A 20,150-nucleotide genomic window follows, 5' to 3' on the forward strand; every position below is an offset into this window, starting at 1 on the left:
TTCGTGTTGATGTCTTTGGTGAGAACTTCACCAGAAAATTCTTGACTCGAGTCTTCCACACGTTGAGTATCTTCACATTCGTCTTAGTTTTCCTTGGTGTGGCTACAGATTTTTATCCTTGACCCAACTCCATCGGCTGCAACAAAACATGAACATAATAATATATATTGAGCGTTGGTTGAGGCAAGTATTCAATACGCTTCCCCTTAAAACAGATTTTGGGTCTCTACTAAAGAGTCTGTCTGTCTCCTATGGTACAATAGCTGAAGCAGTATGTACTGCCTGAAAAGGTTACGCGCCCGAGGTTACATCGGGTATATCAGTATTCTTGAAAATGAATATGCTAGAATAATGTGATGAAGGAATCAAGTAGAGAGTACTCCTATCTAATTATATGGATTTTTGAGTGAACACCTTTTTCTCTAGTTCTTTCAAATGAGGCACAAAGCCAACTAATATATTCAAGAGTTGATAGAAAACAAGTGTCTCACTTAATTAGTGACTTAATGTAATAATAAAAACTCATTAAGTGTCATCAAGCCACTTTACTCAAGAGTTTCACCAAAACAAGAGTTTTATATTATTATTACAATAATCAATTTCCATTCACATTTTCTAAATTTTCCAACAATCCCCCACATGAATGGAGATTGATCAAAACACACACAATATATCCAATGGAACCTCGACGGTTGAGTATTGCAGGATAGGTAGGTGTTAGCTTTGAACCTTCCTTTGTGTAGTATACTTAGTCTCCTAGCGGTTAGTAGACGCGATGTCCTTGAACTAACCCCCATTTGTGTAGAAGACAATACACTTCACACAATACTCTCCCTAGCTGAGCACATCCCCTCATTGTCGTGCCCATTATGGTTCTGGAACACTAGCCTGGTTCTGTGAAAGCTCTAAAAATTGCGTACCCCACAATTTCATTCGAAGCGACCTCACTTCTCTTTCACATAAGTGATTATCTATAAATCATTAAAAGCATTAAGGTTATGATGATTTACATAAATCATTTACCATATAAGCCTCACAACATGCCACTGTTGTTATAGGAATGGACTATGAAGTAATTAAACTCCCTTTACAATTTAGGAGGATATATATATATATATATATATATATATATATATATATATATAGCTATATCAACTTATACATTGGCTATGCCTCCACAGTGACCACCCTTAGATATATAATTAGGTTGTCCTATTGAACTTAGATCTTGGAATCTCAAGTCAACTAAGTTAGGTTTTCCTTCATATATCCTTTTTTTTTCATGGGCTTTAGTCTCATTCCACAACTCCATATTTCATCAACCCTTGGGTTGTTGGATCCAAAACCTTTATCTATGACTTTGTCAAGTCAATACTAGATAATTTCAATTAAGATGAGTTGTTATGACGTGTTATTAACTTGTAAGTTAATATTGCCTCTAGTATGTCATATCATACATCTAGAAACCATTTGGCATTCGAGTCTAATCACTAGATTAGATTGTTATGACCATTGTGTACTACACGAGGTCACATGTTTTAAATGTTTAAATAATAATCCTTATTGATAAACCTTCCACGTTCAAATGCAAGATACCCCCCACATTTAAGTGTTATTGGATAACATCATCCAACTTTCAAATGGGGTAGAGAAAGGTTCTTCCTTGCCACACAAATTTGATAAGTCATATCAATTACCATTTCTACATACTTCTAAAGAGTAGTTTCTTAAATGGCTTCCCCCAAATTTCTTGCATTTTGATATAATTTGTTTAACTTTACTTATGAAGACAACTCGAAACTTATGATTTGAACAAGACCACGTCTTTGTATTAGTGGTTCATAACACATGCCTTAGTATTAGCTTCCACCACTTTCTAAAGTTTAAGCTAAACTTGTCATAAGGCTGTTAACAAACCATCACAGATCTAGAATAAATAACCATCTAGAACATACCTAAAGAGTTCAAGGTCTTCTTAAGATCCTCACAAGTTATATCATTTTCTTAGATTAACTGAAACTTTCTTTAAATTTGTCTATACACAAATTCATTCTTGTGTTGCTGATGTTTCAAATTCCGCGTTAATTATGTGACATCTGCCCCGATCCGACCCGACCCAGGTACCCGTTTCTCTGACCCGATCTCTCTTTTATTATTTAATATTTATACTTATATTTTACTTTTAATAATAATATATATTTTCCTCCCCGCCTCTTTCTCTCTCTTTCTTTCCGCCGTCCCGTCCCTCTTCCTTCTCTCTTTCCGCCTTCTTTTCCCTCTTGTCGCCGTCCCGCCCTTACGCCTTGTTTCCCTCCTCTTTGCTTGTCCTTTGGTTCTTCCCGCCTAAGGATGTCTGCAGCTCCACGCGCCAGACTCCTTACATGGAAGCCTGCGTGAAGACATCTTGTTCCTGCGATGCGTGAAGAGAACTCTTCCCGCAGCGCGCTAAGAATGCATGTTCTTCCCGCAATGCGCTAAGAATGTATGTTCTTCCCGCGATGCGCTTAGAATTCTTGTTCTTCACGAAGCACGCTAAGGATTTGTGATTCTTCCCGCAGTGCGCTAAGGAATGTTGTGCCAGCCTTCGCGCTCGCGCACTCAGCCTTCCCGCGCTTAACCCTTGTATCTTCTGTTTATTCCAGCCTGTATGCTTTTGTGTTGTCTTATCTTCTGTGCTGTTGACCTAACCTATCTAATGTCTGAATAGTTACTTTCGGCGCAGCATGCGTACCAACCCCCATTGGTTGGTAGAAAAAGTGACTGACATTATCTTTTGAGATCTGCTTTTGCCATGCTTGACCAGTACCTTTATCTGATCCGCCCATGCCTGTTACTGTTCCCTGTCAGCTTTATCTTGCCCCCTGCAGCTGCCATATCTTTTGATATCTTTTGCTTTTGGAATCTTTTGCTTTTTGAGATCTTTTTCCCTTTTCTAGGGATTATGTCTCCTAGGGTTTTTCTATAAATAATAATAATATTTCATAACACATCACACACAAAACACTTAATCTCTCCTGTTCTCTTGCTCCTTGCTCTCTCTGCCGTCTTCCTCTCTGCCTCCGTCTTCCTCCTTGTTCTTCCTGCTTTTCCGGTAATATATATTATAATTTACTTATTAATTATGCTAACTTATAATCAAGACTTAAAACAAATCATTAAAACAATAATCTTATTTATAGGTTAACTTGTGCTTGTTTAAAGTTGGTTCTTGCTTTATCTATCACCGCATCGTTTATCATGTGAGTTATCTCGTATCTAATCCCTTTTTATTTTAAATGCTTTGGGATGTTCATGTGTTCATACAAAACTTGAGTCTTAAAACTTGTTTATGAACTTTAGTCGCGCAGTATCCCATGTGTTGAGGACGTTTACTTGGCTGTTTATTTGTATGTGTGTATCATTAACCGCTTTGTTCGGCCTATTCCGCAGTTCCGTTGGTACCATTAGTTGAACACGGGAGACCTATCGTTTACGGTTTTCTTTGTTTACACTTGCACAGATGTTTTCTCGTTTTTATGCTCAATTGGGAGCATGGATTGAACTATGATCTATGAACTATCTTAGGCTTGATCACAATCTGATTACACCCTTGTTAAACTCTAGACATACACGTGTTGCGCGCAGATTTACTGTGATTATCTATGATTATCTATTAAACTTGATTTCTCACCAACACGCAAGTGTTTGACGTTTATTTTAACACATGTTCAGGTTTGCAGTAGCTGTTTTGGAGCTTGTGGACACGTAGGACGTTTTTACTTTTGGACCTAGAATTAAAATGTATCAAGACAAGTTAATGTTGTTTGAATGTTATAATTTATAATATATTGATTTATGTTTGATTTATGTTCTTTATTTTCCCCGCTGCGCGTGCGCGATAAAATGTGTATTAATAAATATTGACACCAATAGTGTCGCGAGTAATGAAGCAATATGTGGCGCCCCGATGTATAATCCGCCTTTGGTCGGGGTGTTACAGATTGGTATCAGAGCTCGTTGACTTTAGGATAGGTGGTTAGACGTAACGGCCTAGAATACCTAAGAGTCCCTTCTCGCGCATGAGAGAAATCTCATGTTTGCGCGCTTATTGTTAATTACTCGTTATTTATGAATATGCTCGCGCTTGCGCAGTATATGATTTTATGTTTTATTTCGCGATATTTCGATTTTTGTTGAATTTCGATTTTTATTGATTTTACTTACATATTCGTTTGTTGGGATTGAAAATCCGAAAAGTCATGGTGATACATGAATAGTTGATTTTCAATTTCCATTTACGATTATGTTCTGAGGTTGGAGACTTGAAAAGTCATGGTGATACATGAATTGTCAACCTCCAATACTCATTTTCTTGTATGTTTTATATTGAAGATTGAAAAGTCATGGTGATACATGAATCGTCAATCTCCAATACTCGTTTGCCCGTATATTTTAAATTGGGAATTCGGAAAGTCATGGTGATACATGAATTGTCGATTCTTGATTCGAATTTGTTACCTTTATTAAGTCTGCATTTAGGATCATTTATTTTACTTTAACTTTTGATAGTATCTAACTCTGCGAAACCAAGCTTTATAAAGTTAAACTTTGCGATAAAAACCAAGATATTAACTAAAATTAAAACTTTTATAGAATGCCTCCGCTATCTCGCCGATTTCAGAGAAGAGAAGCCTCGCGCATGCGTAGACAGCAACGTTCCCAGGAAATGGCCGCCGCAATAGCCCAAGCTTTGAGCCAAAACAATGCTAATACCTCCAGTTATAACATTAAGTCCTTTAATGCGGGTAACCCTCCGAAGTTCACAGGTCTTGAAGGAGCCACCGTGATGCTCCAATGGCTTGAGAAGATTGAAAACGCTTTCCTCCATACCCAATGCCCCTCAGAAAGACGAACCCTATATGCTTCCAGTGTCCTGGAATCCAGAGCGCTTACATGGTGGAATGGAGTAGCTCATGCGCGTGGCGCAGAGGCTGCTTCTAGCATGACATGGGAGGAATTCAAGGAAATTCTTACGCGAGAATTCTGCCCTCCCAACGAAGTTAAGCGCCTGGAGGAAGAATTCTGGAACTTGAAGCAATACAGCGGTGAAGCGCGCGAGTACGCGACGCGCTTCCACGAGCTAAGCTTACTGGTCCCTCACCTTGTTACCCCTTCCCGCCGAGCCATCGAGAAATTCCTTGGGGGTCTCCCCATGGAAATTCAAGATTCTGTATGGGCCAGAAACCCAGTAACCCTCTCTGACGCCATCGAATTGGCCGCTGTGCTCAGCGACAACCATGTCAGAGCAGGAACCCTGTTCCTGCGGGGAACTGAGAAGACCAAACCCAAGACTGTCCCTGAACCAACAGAAACCAAACCAGAACCCTCAAACCATAACCAGAAACGTAGGCGCAGACAAGCCTATGCGCTTACCAACCCGCCCATTGTCCAGCAACCAATTTATCAACCAGTTTACGCGCCTAACCCACTGTCAACCTACCCAGCACCTCCTGTAGTCCACAACTATGCCTTAACCAATCCAGCACTTCCTGCCCCGCCAACTAAGAAACCTTACACAGGAAACCAACCCTTTTGCCCAACCTGTAGACTTCATCACCCACCTCAAGTCCCGTGTCGACAATGTAACCGATGTGGCCGCGTAGGTCACTCCGTTGAGTACTGTAGAACCCCTCCCTCCAATCCGATTGCGCCAACACCACCAGCCTACCCGCAGAACCCACAGCCAACTTACCAAAACCCACGACCCAGATCGTGCTTTAACTGCGGTGATCCAAGTCATTTCCGGAACGCGTGCCCAAGGCTACAAGTTCAGATTACTCAAGCGAATCCGGTGAACCAAATTTCGAACCAAGTGACGCGTGGCCGAGCTTTTAACATAACCGCGCACCAAGCGCAAGCGAATAACGACGTAGTTAATGGTACATTTTTGCTTAACGGATTTTATGCATCTATGCTTTTTGATACTGGCGCCGATAGAAGTTTTATCTCTCGCGCCTTTGAGCGGAAGCTTGCGCGACCGCGCGATAACTTAAAAGAAGATTTTTCAATTGAATTGGCTAATGGCGAAACTGTTTTAATAAACTCGGTAATTAAAGATTGCACGCTTAACCTTAACGAAAACGATTTTCTGATCGACCTCATCCCTATGCCTCTTGGAAGCTTTGATGTTATCATTGGTATGGACTGGCTCTCGAAGAATCGCGCCGAAGTTATTTGCGCCAAGAAGATGATTCGCATACCTCGAGAAAATGGTGATCTTCATATTTACGGCGAAAAACCCTCCAGTGGTCTTAAACTTATGTCTTGCGCCGAAGCCCAAAGACTCATGCGGAAGAAGTGTATTGCATTTCTAGCCCATGTGGTTAAACCCGATGAAGGAAAGAAGCTTCGCGATATCCCTGTTGTGCGTGATTTTCCTGAAGTTTTTCCTGATGATCTTCCTGGTATCCCTCCCGCTCGTGAAGTCGAGTTTCGTGTTGATCTTGTCCCTGGTGCTTCCCCCGTTGCTAAATCTCCTTACCGTCTTGCACCCGCTGAGATGCAAGAATTGGCCAGCCAACTTCAAGAGTTGACTGCTAAAGGATTCATTCGCCCTAGCTCTTCGCCCTGGGGTGCTCCGGTGTTGTTCGTTAAAAAGAAAGATGGATCGTTTCGCATGTGCATTGATTACCGCGAGTTGAACAAACTCACCATTAAAAACCGGTATCCCTTACCGCGTATTGACGACCTCTTTGATCAACTCCAAGGTGCCTCTTGTTTCTCGAAGATTGATCTCCGCTCTGGCTATCACCAGTTGCGCATCCGCGATGAAGATGTTCCGAAGACTGCTTTTCGTACTCGTTATGGCCATTTTGAATTCTTGGTCATGTCCTTCGGTTTAACCAACGCACCCGCCGTTTTCATGGATCTTATGAATCGGGTGTGTAGGCCTTTCTTGGATAAATTCGTGATCGTGTTTATCGATGATGTTCTGGTGTATTCTAAGACCAAGGCCGAGCATGAGCAACATCTCCGATTGGTATTGCAAAAGCTTAGAGCCGAGCAACTCTATGCTAAGCTTTCCAAGTGTGAATTTTGGTCTGATGAAGTACAGTTTCTTGGTCATGTTGTAAACAAGATGGGTATTCATGTCGACCCATCCAAGATTGAAGCAATCAAGAACTGGATTACGCCATCCTCTCCTTCTGAGATCCGTTCCTTTCTGGGCTTAGCTGGTTATTACCGGCGTTTCATTTCGAACTTCTCAAAGATCGCTTTGCCTTTAACAGCTCTTACGCACAAAGGTAAACCATATATTTGGGGCTCGAAGCAAGAAGAAGCCTTTCTGACGCTCAAGCGTTTGTTGTGTGAAGCTCCTGTTCTTGCGCTACCTGAGGGTAATGATGATTTTGTCGTGTATTGCGATGCATCCAACCAAGGTCTCGGTTGTGTTCTTATGCAACGAGGCAAGGTTATCGCTTACGCATCAAGGCAACTCAAGGTTCATGAAAAGAATTATACAACTCACGACCTCGAGCTTGGTGCAGTTGTTTTTGCCTTGAAGATCTGGAGACACTACCTTTATGGTACTAAGTGTATCCTCTACACTGACCATAAAAGCCTTCAGCATATCTTTGATCAAAAGGAACTTAACATGAGGCAACGCCGATGGAACGAACTCATCAGCGATTACGATTGTGAGATCCGGTATCATCCTGGTAAGGCTAATGTGGTAGCCGATGCGCTCAGCCGAAAACCCTGCCAACTTAACTGTATCTTGCCGCGCACCCAGCTTCACTTCGCGCCGATTCAAAGCAACCTTGAATCGCGTATTCGTGACGCGCAGCGTGCATCCATCAGTAATGGTAACCTTCGCGCCGAGTTAGCGTGTGGCGCGGAAGCACTCTTTGTCCCTAATCTGAGTGGAATTCTCTGCTATCTCAATCGCATCTGGATCCCTTGTGATGAGAATCTTCGCGCTGATATCCTTTGTGAAGCGCACAAATCTCGATATTCTATTCATCCTGGCGCTGATAAGATGTACAAGGATTTGCGCATTACTTATTGGTGGCCTGGCATGAAAAAGGATATTGCTGTGTTCGTAGCTAAGTGCCTGACTTGTTCTAAAGTTAAAGCTGAACACCAACGCCCATCTGGTTTGCTCGAACAACCAGAAATTCCTACGTGGAAATGGGAAGGTATAGCGATGGACTTTATTACCAAGTTACCTTTGACAGCAAGCAAACATGATAGCATTTGGGTAATAGTGGATCGATTGACTAAATCTGCTCACTTTCTGCCCATTCGTGAAAACTACCGTGTTGAGCATCTCGCGCAGCTTTATGTCAAGGAAATCGTCTGCCGCCATGGTACTCCTTTGAGCATCATATCCGATCGCGATGGCCGTTTTATATCTCGCTTTTGGAAATCTCTCCAATCTGCGCTAGGAACTCGCTTGGACATGAGTACGGCATATCATCCTCAGACTGACGGTCAGTCTGAGCGAACTATTCAAACTCTTGAGGATATGCTCCGATCTTGTGTTCTTGATTTTGGAGGTAATTGGGATTCACACCTGCCTTTGATCGAGTTTTCTTATAACAACAGCTATCATTCCAGTATCGGTATGGCCCCATTTGAAGCACTTTACGGTCGTAAATGCCGCTCCCCGATTTGTTGGAGCGAAGTGGGTGAAACTCAAATCACAGGACCCGAACTTGTTCAAGAGACAACCGATAAAATCGCCAAGATCCGTGATCATTTGCTGACTGCCAGAAGCCGACAGAAGAGTTACGCAGATCGTAGGCGAAAGCCTCTCGAATTTCAAGTTGGTGATCTTGTTCTCCTCAAAGTGTCGCCTTGGAAAGGTGTTGTCCGCTTTGGGAAGAAGGGTAAGCTTGCTCCTCGTTATGTTGGTCCATTCAAGATTCTCGCGCGTGTGGGAAAAGTTGCCTACAGACTTGACCTGCCGCCCGCGCTCAGTAATGTGCATCCAACGTTCCATGTATCCAATCTCAAGAAGTGTTTAGCTGACGAGAACCTTCACATTCCACTTGATGAAGTTCAAGTTGATGAAACTATGCATTTCGTTGAGAAGCCTGTTGAGATTATGGATCGCGAGGTTAAGCAAACCAAGCGCAGTCGTATCCCTATCGTGAAAGTTCGTTGGGAGTCCAAGCGCGGAGCCGAGTTTACATGGGAAAGGGAAGATCAAATAAAGATCAAGTACCCGCACCTGTTCTCTGCGCAACCTACTTCGAGATAAATTTCGGGACGAAATTTCTTAAAGTAGGGGAGACTGTGACATCTGCCCCGATCCGACCCGACCCAGGTACCCGTTTCTCTGACCCGATCTCTCTTTTATTATTTAATATTTATACTTATATTTTACTTTTAATAATAATATATATTTTCCTCCCCGCCTCTTTCTCTCTCTTTCTTTCCGCCGTCCCGTCCCTCTTCCTTCTCTCTTTCCGCCTTCTTTTCCCTCTTGTCGCCGTCCCGCCCTTACGCCTTGTTTCCCTCCTCTTTGCTTGTCCTTTGGTTCTTCCCGCCTAAGGATGTCTGCAGCTCCACGCGCCAGACTCCTTACATGGAAGCCTGCGTGAAGACATCTTGTTCCTGCGATGCGTGAAGAGAACTCTTCCCGCAGCGCGCTAAGAATGCATGTTCTTCCCGCAATGCGCTAAGAATGTATGTTCTTCCCGCGATGCGCTTAGAATTCTTGTTCTTCACGAAGCACGCTAAGGATTTGTGATTCTTCCCGCAGTGCGCTAAGGAATGTTGTGCCAGCCTTCGCGCTCGCGCACTCAGCCTTCCCGCGCTTAACCCTTGTATCTTCTGTTTATTCCAGCCTGTATGCTTTTGTGTTGTCTTATCTTCTGTGCTGTTGACCTAACCTATCTAATGTCTGAATAGTTACTTTCGGCGCAGCATGCGTACCAACCCCCATTGGTTGGTAGAAAAAGTGACTGACATTATCTTTTGAGATCTGCTTTTGCCATGCTTGACCAGTACCTTTATCTGATCCGCCCATGCCTGTTACTGTTCCCTGTCAGCTTTATCTTGCCCCCTGCAGCTGCCATATCTTTTGATATCTTTTGCTTTTGGAATCTTTTGCTTTTTGAGATCTTTTTCCCTTTTCTAGGGATTATGTCTCCTAGGGTTTTTCTATAAATAATAATAATATTTCATAACACATCACACACAAAACACTTAATCTCTCCTGTTCTCTTGCTCCTTGCTCTCTCTGCCGTCTTCCTCTCTGCCTCCGTCTTCCTCCTTGTTCTTCCTGCTTTTCCGGTAATATATATTATAATTTACTTATTAATTATGCTAACTTATAATCAAGACTTAAAACAAATCATTAAAACAATAATCTTATTTATAGGTTAACTTGTGCTTGTTTAAAGTTGGTTCTTGCTTTATCTATCACCGCATCGTTTATCATGTGAGTTATCTCGTATCTAATCCCTTTTTATTTTAAATGCTTTGGGATGTTCATGTGTTCATACAAAACTTGAGTCTTAAAACTTGTTTATGAACTTTAGTCGCGCAGTATCCCATGTGTTGAGGACGTTTACTTGGCTGTTTATTTGTATGTGTGTATCATTAACCGCTTTGTTCGGCCTATTCCGCAGTTCCGTTGGTACCATTAGTTGAACACGGGAGACCTATCGTTTACGGTTTTCTTTGTTTACACTTGCACAGATGTTTTCTCGTTTTTATGCTCAATTGGGAGCATGGATTGAACTATGATCTATGAACTATCTTAGGCTTGATCACAATCTGATTACACCCTTGTTAAACTCTAGACATACACGTGTTGCGCGCAGATTTACTGTGATTATCTATGATTATCTATTAAACTTGATTTCTCACCAACACGCAAGTGTTTGACGTTTATTTTAACACATGTTCAGGTTTGCAGTAGCTGTTTTGGAGCTTGTGGACACGTAGGACGTTTTTACTTTTGGACCTAGAATTAAAATGTATCAAGACAAGTTAATGTTGTTTGAATGTTATAATTTATAATATATTGATTTATGTTTGATTTATGTTCTTTATTTTCCCCGCTGCGCGTGCGCGATAAAATGTGTATTAATAAATATTGACACCAATAGTGTCGCGAGTAATGAAGCAATATGTGGCGCCCCGATGTATAATCCGCCTTTGGTCGGGGTGTTACAAATTAGTCTTTAATTTATAAAGAACCATAATTAACAAGTATTAGTCTAGCATACTTTAGACTACAATACTTTAGCATGTGAACAGAAGATGCATCATTCTGATCCTTCACAGCCATTACAATATCCTTTTGAAACACTCAACCATTTGTTTAGACAAAATTATGAGACTTATTCACAACCCTCAAACCTTAATATTTAAGAATGTCTCACGAGCTATTGTATATAGCGCATACATAACTTCATCATTCATTTAAGGAACATAACTTATTTTCCTTTGATCTCCAAAGCTTTATCATTGACTTATATGGACTTTGAACATAAGTCTTAATCCAAATCATTTTGATGAATACATTCATCATGATTAACGTTACCCATCTACAATCACTATTATGTTGAGATAAAGTCAATTGGATTAACACTCAAGCTCTTGGTATTCACATTTGCATAAAATAATCTATACATTTCATTTTTGTTTCTTGAAACTATTTATTGGGATACTCTCCCGGAATGAAAGATAAAACTTTCACATAGTTCAAACAAAGTGAATATCTCATTACCATATATTAATTCTTATGTTACAATTCACACGCAGTGAATTTCAAAAGAGTTAATACGTATTAACATATATTAATTCATATGTTACAATTCACACTTAGTGAATGTTCAAGGAGTTAATACGTCATTAACATATATCAATTCATATGTTACAATTCACACTTAATGAATTTCCAAGGAATTAATACATCATTAACATATATCAATTCATATGTTACAATTCACACTTAATGAATTTCCAAGGAATTAATACGTCATTAACATATTTAATTCAAGGAGTTACACATCAATATTTTTTATTTCATCTTAATATATTCACCTCATTATTCTATTACCCTCTCATGATGTGATTATATATTTGATATCTCATCTTAGACTTTAATCTTCGCAACAACTCACAAGTTGTTTCTTATACGAAATTATTTTGACGACATTTATACATCAAATCTCCAAGTGTTATTATCTTCAACACTTTCGTCATCCGACATGAATCATCTCAGTGATATCGTTTATATTATGTATACAAGTATTCCCTCAAATAGAAATCCATGCACACATATCCTCATATCCTCGTTTCACCTTTGAAACCATACTCTTGAACAAATATGTTCAAATAACATCAATTTGTTACAATTACGACACTTAAGTAGCAAAGCTTGAACAATCAATCTTTTTCACACAACACGAAGTTGTTGTCACTTTAAAGTATCCTTGAGAATGTTATCTTAGTTTAACAACTTTTAGCAAGAGTAGCGAACCGTTTAAAAAATTTCAAATATGCAAAACTTTGTTTAGAATCATTCTAAATCATTTCCTGAGTTTTACAAAATATTATATTATTAATAAAAAAAATTTATAAAATCAAATATCAAAACCTAAAAAACCAAACAGTTTTATATGATTTAGATTTAATATCTATGTACTTAAACAGTTTCTAGCACACATGTCTAAAAAATGCTATAATGCGGACATTATAAACCTTAACATTTTCATATAATAACGTCTTCAAAGGATAGAGTTCATAAAATAAACAATTTATAAATGTTTCTAATGCACACACTAGAAAATTAAATGTTCACATAAAATATTTTCAATCAGTATGGTTTATAAAATAAACAATTTCCAACAAATATGTTAAAACTTAAACAATTGTAACGCGTACGTTAGAGGAAAGACAGTACATACATAAACCAATAAACATTATGAAAAACCTTATAAATTGTTGGTTTTCTAGTGTATAGCCCAAAGATCGCTTCATTAACATCGAGTCAATGCTTGAAATAAGTTAATGGGAGGAATATGAACAGACACACGTGGAATCTTTTGTGCACTAACACACATGTACGTCTCACTTCAATATTTTCTATCATGCCCATTAGAAAATTAACGTTTACACAAAACGTTATAAATAAATCGTATCTTACACGCATGTTAGATATTTAACGTTTACAAGAAACGAACGGTTTACTTAAAACCATTTCTAACACAATTGTTAAACATGAATGATTGCAAAATCGTTAAACAAAACTAATGAAAATCCAACGGTTTTCCAATAGGATTTAAGATTGCATCATGATTTCTAAAATCCAAACACACCAAGTTGTACTACGTACATAATTTCCCCAAAAAAAAATATATATTATAAGATTATAATATCTAAAATATTTTTATTTCAAACCATTTCGTGAACCCAAAATCCTTATAAATAAGGTTTTAAGATTGGAGCAACAATCTTACGAATTCTGTTTTAAGATTGTAGGACATGAGTCACAATAATATTTAAAGTGATAAAATAAAATAAGTATAACAATACTCTCGTTATACAAGGGAAATATCGTAGAAGAATACTGTGTACAAAACCAAAAATAAATTAATATAGAGAACAATTAATATAGATTCGTGTCGATGTCTTTGGTGAGAACTTCACCAGAAACTTCTTGACTCAAGTCTTCCACACGTTGAGTATCTTCACATTCGTCCTACTTTTCCTTGGTGTGGCTACAGATTCTTATCCTTGACCCAACTCCATTGGCTGCAACAAAACATGAACATAATAATATATATTGAGCGTTGGTTGAGGCACGTATACAATACGCTTCCCTTAAAACAGATTTCGGGTCTATACTAAAGAGTTCGTCTGTCTCTCAGGGTACAACAGCCGAAGCCGTATGTACTGCCGGAAAAGGCTACGCGCCCGATGTTACATCGGGTATATCAGTATTCTTGAAAATGAATATGCTAGAATAATGTGATGAAGGAATCAAGTAGAGAGTACTCCTCTCTAACCATATGGATTTTTGAGTGAACACCTTTTTCTTTAGTTCTTTCAAATGAGGCACAAAGCTAACTAATATATTCAAGAGTTGAAAGAAAACAAGTGTCTCACTTAATTAGTGACTTAATGTAATAATAAAAACTCATTAAGTGTCATCAAGCCACTTTACTCAAGAGTTTCACCAAACTAAGAGTTTTATATTATTATTACAATAATTAATTTCCATTCATTTTCTAAATTTTCCAACACTTACAACATATACATCTTATTTTTTAGGCCCAAATTGCTAGTTTATTTCAAGATCCAAATTTCTACATCACCTAGACGAATATCACAATCACCAAATAGAATCAAGCAAAGACAACGAGGATGACATGGATGAAGGCGAAGAATGATAGTATGGATCTTAATCAATTAGCTACTCTATCGGTTTAAATGTTGTTTAGTACTAGTACATTGACATTTATGTACTTTTATAAGTTGATATGTATATATATGAATCGTTGTGACAAATGCTTGTATAAAACTAGCGTAAAAATTTGGAAAAAACCTGGAAATAGCTAGAAATACGAAAGATATTTTTTTTAAAATTTCAGAGGCTTTTAGGGGCGCCCTTTTAAAGGCGACGAGTCGCCCCTAATACTTCATCGGAGTGTCTTCGGAGTTTAATCGGAAACATTTTACCGGAGACGCCTTTTAGGGGCGATTAGTACTTTTAGGGACGACAAATGGCGTATTAGTGACGAGGTATTAGGGGCGCCTCTTTAGAGGCGACAAGGCTTTAGAGGCGATAAACAAGGCTTTTAGGGTCGACGGGCGTCGTCCCTAAAACAGCCTTTTCTTGTAGTGATAACCGAACTCTTTTTTAGTAACATTTATATTGTTATGTTAAACAGGGTGTATATATATATATATATATATATATATATATATATATATATATATATATATATATATATATATATATATAGGGGTGGGATCTAGAGAGAACTCCTCTTTAAGAGAGAACTAGTAAAGAATTATTTTTAACTATTTTAAAAAAAAAATATTTTGTGATTTTTTTTCTTTCCTCATTCTAATAAGATGATATTGATACTAAAAAAAACTTGTTGGTGTAGTATTGTAGTGCATATGTGCACTAATGCCTATTGCATATATACAATAGTGTTTATTGCATATAATACAACATAATTGCATTATCCAATACACACTATTGAATATATGCAAATAGAACACTAGTAATTGTATGCAAAACACATTATCGCATATATGTAATACAATACTAATGCACATATGCACTATATCCATTTTTTTAGTTTTTGTATATAGTATAACACTATTGCAAATAAACAATACAAACAACTATATATATGCTATTCAACACTATTTCAAATATCAAAATGTACACTATTGCACATATGCATTATAAAAAAAGTCGGTGTATTGCATATATGCATTACTCATTAATTTTTTTTATTTTTTTTTATTTTTACTTTTTTTTGTGGTGAAGAATAACAATATATAAGAAGGATGAAAGAAAAAAAAATTTTAAAAATATTTTTTTAATTAAATTAAAAATAATTCATTATTAGTTTTCTAGTTCTCTCCATAAAATGGAGTTCTCTCATGATCCTCTCCCTATATATATATATATATATATATGTATATAGGGGTGTGATCTAGAGAGAACTCTTCTTTAATAGAGAACTAGTAAATAATTATTTTTAACTATTTTAAAAAAAATTATTTTGTGATTTTTTTTCTTTCCTCATTCTAATAAGATGATATTGATACTAAAAAAAAAACTTGTCGGTGTAAGTATTGTAGTGCATATGTGCACTAATGCCTATTGCATATATACAATAGTTTTTTATTGCATATAATACAATACAATTGCATTATCCAATGCACACTATTGAATATATGCAAATACAACACTAGTAATTGTATGCAAAACACATTATCGCATATATGTAATACAACACTAATGCACATATGCACTATATCCATTTTTTTAGTTTTTGTATATAATTTAACACTATTGCAAATAAACAATACAAACAACTATATATATGCTATTCAACACTATTTCAAATATCAAAATGCACACTATTGCACATATGCATTATTAAAAAAGTCGGTGTATTGCATATATGCATTACTCGTTATTTTTTTTTATTTTTCTTTATTTTTACTTTTTTTGTGGTGAAGAATAACAATATATAAGAAGGATGAAAGAAAAAAAATTTTAAAAAATGTTTTTTAAATTAAATTAAAAATACTTCATTATTAGTTCTCTAGTTCTCTTCAGAAAATGGAGTTCTCTAATGATTCTCTCCCTATATATATATATATATATATATATATATATTTTGAAATATTAAATTAAATGTTAAGACATAGCATGGATTCTTCCGGCACTTACAAGCTACGAATGATATGCTTCCCATCATATTCAGCATGAGATCATCATAATGATTGTGATCATCGTCTATCACATGTTAATCAACTTCTCCATTAACTTTTTCGCCACCTCTCACCGACTTAAAAGAAAAGTGTGGCTTTAACTTGTACCAAAGTCCTATCATTTCTTCTAGACAATCGTACACGCATTTGGATTATCATCACTAAATATTGAGGTAATATTATCATTCCCATTCCTATTGCTGTGATACTCACCTCTATAGTTAGTATAGCGCGGTGGTAATTCGGCTTGATGATTATTTGTGTACGGCTGTAGTCGTTCTGGACTGCTGTATTGTGTGTCGGGTCTGTGATAATGTGTGTATTGTAGTGGTGGTTCTGGTTTGCTGTAATGTGTGTAACGTTGTGGTGGTTCTGGTCTGTTGTAATGTGTGAATTGTTGTGGTGGTTCAAGTGGTCTGGCATAATGTGTTTGTTGTGGAGGTGGTTCGGGTGTGTTGTAATGTGTGAATTGTTGTGGAGGTGGACGGGTGTATTTAGTGACATAAGGCGTAGGCTTGTACGTGCTATAGTTGTGCTTCACAAGGACCAATAGCGGTGGCTCATGTTTTTGTACTAGATTTGAGTAATGTTCCACTGATGCTCGTTGATCATGCCTGTGACCGTGGCCATTGTCAGGTGGGTAGTGATGGACAATGTGAACCTCTTCCGATTCTTTTGATACTGAAAGTAGTGATGGTTGTCGTGGTGTAGATTGCGGTTGATGAGCCGTGGGTGCTTGTGCTGGTGCTGGTGCTGGTGCTGGTGCTGGTGCTGGTGCTGGTGCTGGTTTTGGTTTTAGAGGTGTACTTTCTGGCTCTTTTGGTGGTGTGCTACCTTCTAATGGTGGTTTGGTTGACGGGGATGGTTGTGTTTCTGAAAACAAGATTGCATGTTTCCTTGTTTTCTTGATGGCCTTGACAATTTTTTCAGTATCCGCCCACCCGATTATTGTCAGTTTTTGTTGAGGAATGTTGAAATACATATCATTTATGCCTGAAAAGTTTTCAGAGGCAAAGGATGTATATTAGTAGAGGTTTTTGCGTGTTAGTGGGAGGTCTTACAGAGGCAAAGGATGTATATTTAGAAATTTTGTAAATATCATTGTAAAAGAAAAACTGTGTGTGTATATGATCATGAACAAAAGAACGAGATAGAAGTGATGTGCTAGATGATCAAGACAACTAACTTAATTGCTTACCATTAATACCATGTAAAGCCTTTTTAATCTTTTGAACGCACCCATACAGTCGATTCGAACTATAATCTCCGTGACTAATGGTTTCTGCATGTATATTCATATGAAAATTTAGCATCTTGATCAAACTATTTGGTTATAAGGTATAAGATTGCCTAATTGCCAATTGGAGATGGGTTTTAGATGTTACCTCCATTTTTAGAAGAGATGGTTCCTAAAGGAGAGCGTGGGAAATCAAGAATGAACATGTGGCATTTATTAGTGCTGAAGAGAGAATATTAAAAGGCGCTTATGAGGTGTGCGACTTTGTCTCTAGAAAATCTTAATTGTATGCTTGAAGATATATGTAATACATGTAACTAAAACATATTTTTATATATTTAATAAATGCTTGTAGTTTTAAAATGTAGTTTGCAATTAAGTAAACAATAATATTCTTGAGAATGAATAAATTGCAGTTTTGTGTAAACGAATCAGTCCCATTATGTTTATTTTAAGTGAAAAGTTTTCGGTTCACTGACTATACATCGTATTGATTTTGACACTTTAGGCCACCATTAAAATGAAAACACATTAGTGTAGGAAAACCTCATTGAGTTATATTTTGAATCTAAGACCATAAAATCCTAAACCTTAACCATTACTCACATGCCATTAGACCATAAGCCAACTGCTACAGTAAGATTTAGTTATAGTTTAATATTATATTATATTATATATTTTTTTAAATAAATTACTAAAATAACCATTGACCGACAATATCAATAAATAAACTTGAGTTTTTGAAAATGCGAAAATAGTCGGCTGACTTATTTTTATTTTAATATCCAATAATTTTTTTAATGACAGATTCGTCACCAATTATTGGCAGATTTAACACATGATTAAAATCTTCTACGTTGGGGTTTCACAACAAAGACTACCTGGATCACGTATGCTTATTAAAATGTCCCTTTATGGGCTAAAACAAGCCCCGCGAGCATGATACGTACGACTCACAGACTATGTTATTATATTGGGATTCAAACAAAGCTGTTTTTGGAAGGAAATATTATTAAGGACAAAAACCGGGATGTCTTACGAGAAGCAAACAGCCTAAACGTGCGCATTAGAAAAGAAAAACAAAACAAAATGGGAACAATGTGACAATTCTCTCCAATGTAACACACACGTCCCCCCGACTGACTCTTATACGTTGACTAAATTCTTACCTTGTCGAATAAACTTCATCAAAACCTAATGTCTAGCATCGCTAATGAGTTTGTTGTGAAGGATCTTGGGTCAGTTATTTTTTTGGTATAAGTCTTAAGAAAAGGAGATACCATGTTCCTCCTGTAGCACGCCTATGGTAATGATATCATACAAAGGGTGAGTATGCATTTACACAAACCTGTCGGCACCCCGGTCGATAAATATGCTAAACTGAGTGCCGTTACCGGCACTATTTTTGGTGATTCAACACTATATTGGAGCTTGGTTGGGGTATTACAATAGTTAACTTTCACTCGCCCTTACATTTAGCTTTGTCGTGCAACAAATTTTCATGCACATGCATATTAAATTGAAGGGACAATGACATATGGTCTCATTTTTGAGAATAGTGGATCCTTCTTTACTTGCATACAACAACACCGACTAGGTGATGTGTGGTTGAAATAATGTACTTTTGGTGTTTTATGGCCTGTGTCTTAATTGTGTATGTTTATCAAACATGATTACTTTGATTGGTTTAATGATTACACAAGCTTAAGGATCTAATTTGGAGCATTCAAGATGGTGAGGAATCAAGTTATTCATAAAGGAAGCAACCGGGGATCAGAACATTGAACAAGCATCAAGAAATGCAAAGCGAAGAATCAAGTGTCACTCCACCGTAGCTTACGGTGGCTACACCTTAGCTAACTGCAGAAGCTGGGTAAAAATGGCGTAATGTACACTGTAAGGCATAAAGCAACTACCGTAGAGCATGGGTCCACCTTAGCTTACGATAGACCCGACGAGGAAAGTCGGTTTTTGGGTTTCTTCCATATTTAACCCTAATTTAACCCTAGGTCGAGATATCTTCATACCCCAACTGTTTTGGACTATTTTAGGGATCTCTAAGTCATCAAATGAGCACCCGTGAATCATCAAATTATCCATGGATTCATCCTTTCAACAAAAAATCAAGAGAATTGAAGAGTAGAGGCAAGACTAAACCACTTATGACCACTTCATGTGTAGGGTTTGTATGAACTAATGGTTTTGTAACTTCTATCTATGATTGGATTGAGTTTTGATTTAATCATTCGATTAATCTAACTTTATGTTTATTTAAACTGATTAACCAATTGTTTTTCTGGTATTCTCGTTTCTTATCTCAATCAATTGGTTTGTGTTTATCAAAATTTTGGATTAGGTCCTTATGGTCTTTGAACCATTTACTTTTAATCATTAATTTATATAGAGTCCTATACTAATAAACTATTAATTAGGTAGACCACGTCTGATT

The 20,150-nt window shown here is 37.4% G+C and overlaps 1 pseudogene; it reads right to left on the bottom strand.

Moving 5' to 3' along the window:
- Positions 1-16,479: 16,479 nt before the first annotated feature.
- LOC143562938 (uncharacterized) lies at positions 16,480-17,752 on the bottom strand (annotated as a pseudogene).
- Between the last annotated feature and the right edge of the window lie 2,398 nt (positions 17,753-20,150).

This window comes from Bidens hawaiensis, unplaced genomic scaffold (assembly GCF_021521415.1).
Source record: "Bidens hawaiensis isolate Kalapana, Puna unplaced genomic scaffold, B.hawaiensis_p1.1 tig00001179_1, whole genome shotgun sequence".
Classification (NCBI taxonomy): domain Eukaryota; kingdom Viridiplantae; phylum Streptophyta; class Magnoliopsida; order Asterales; family Asteraceae; genus Bidens; species Bidens hawaiensis.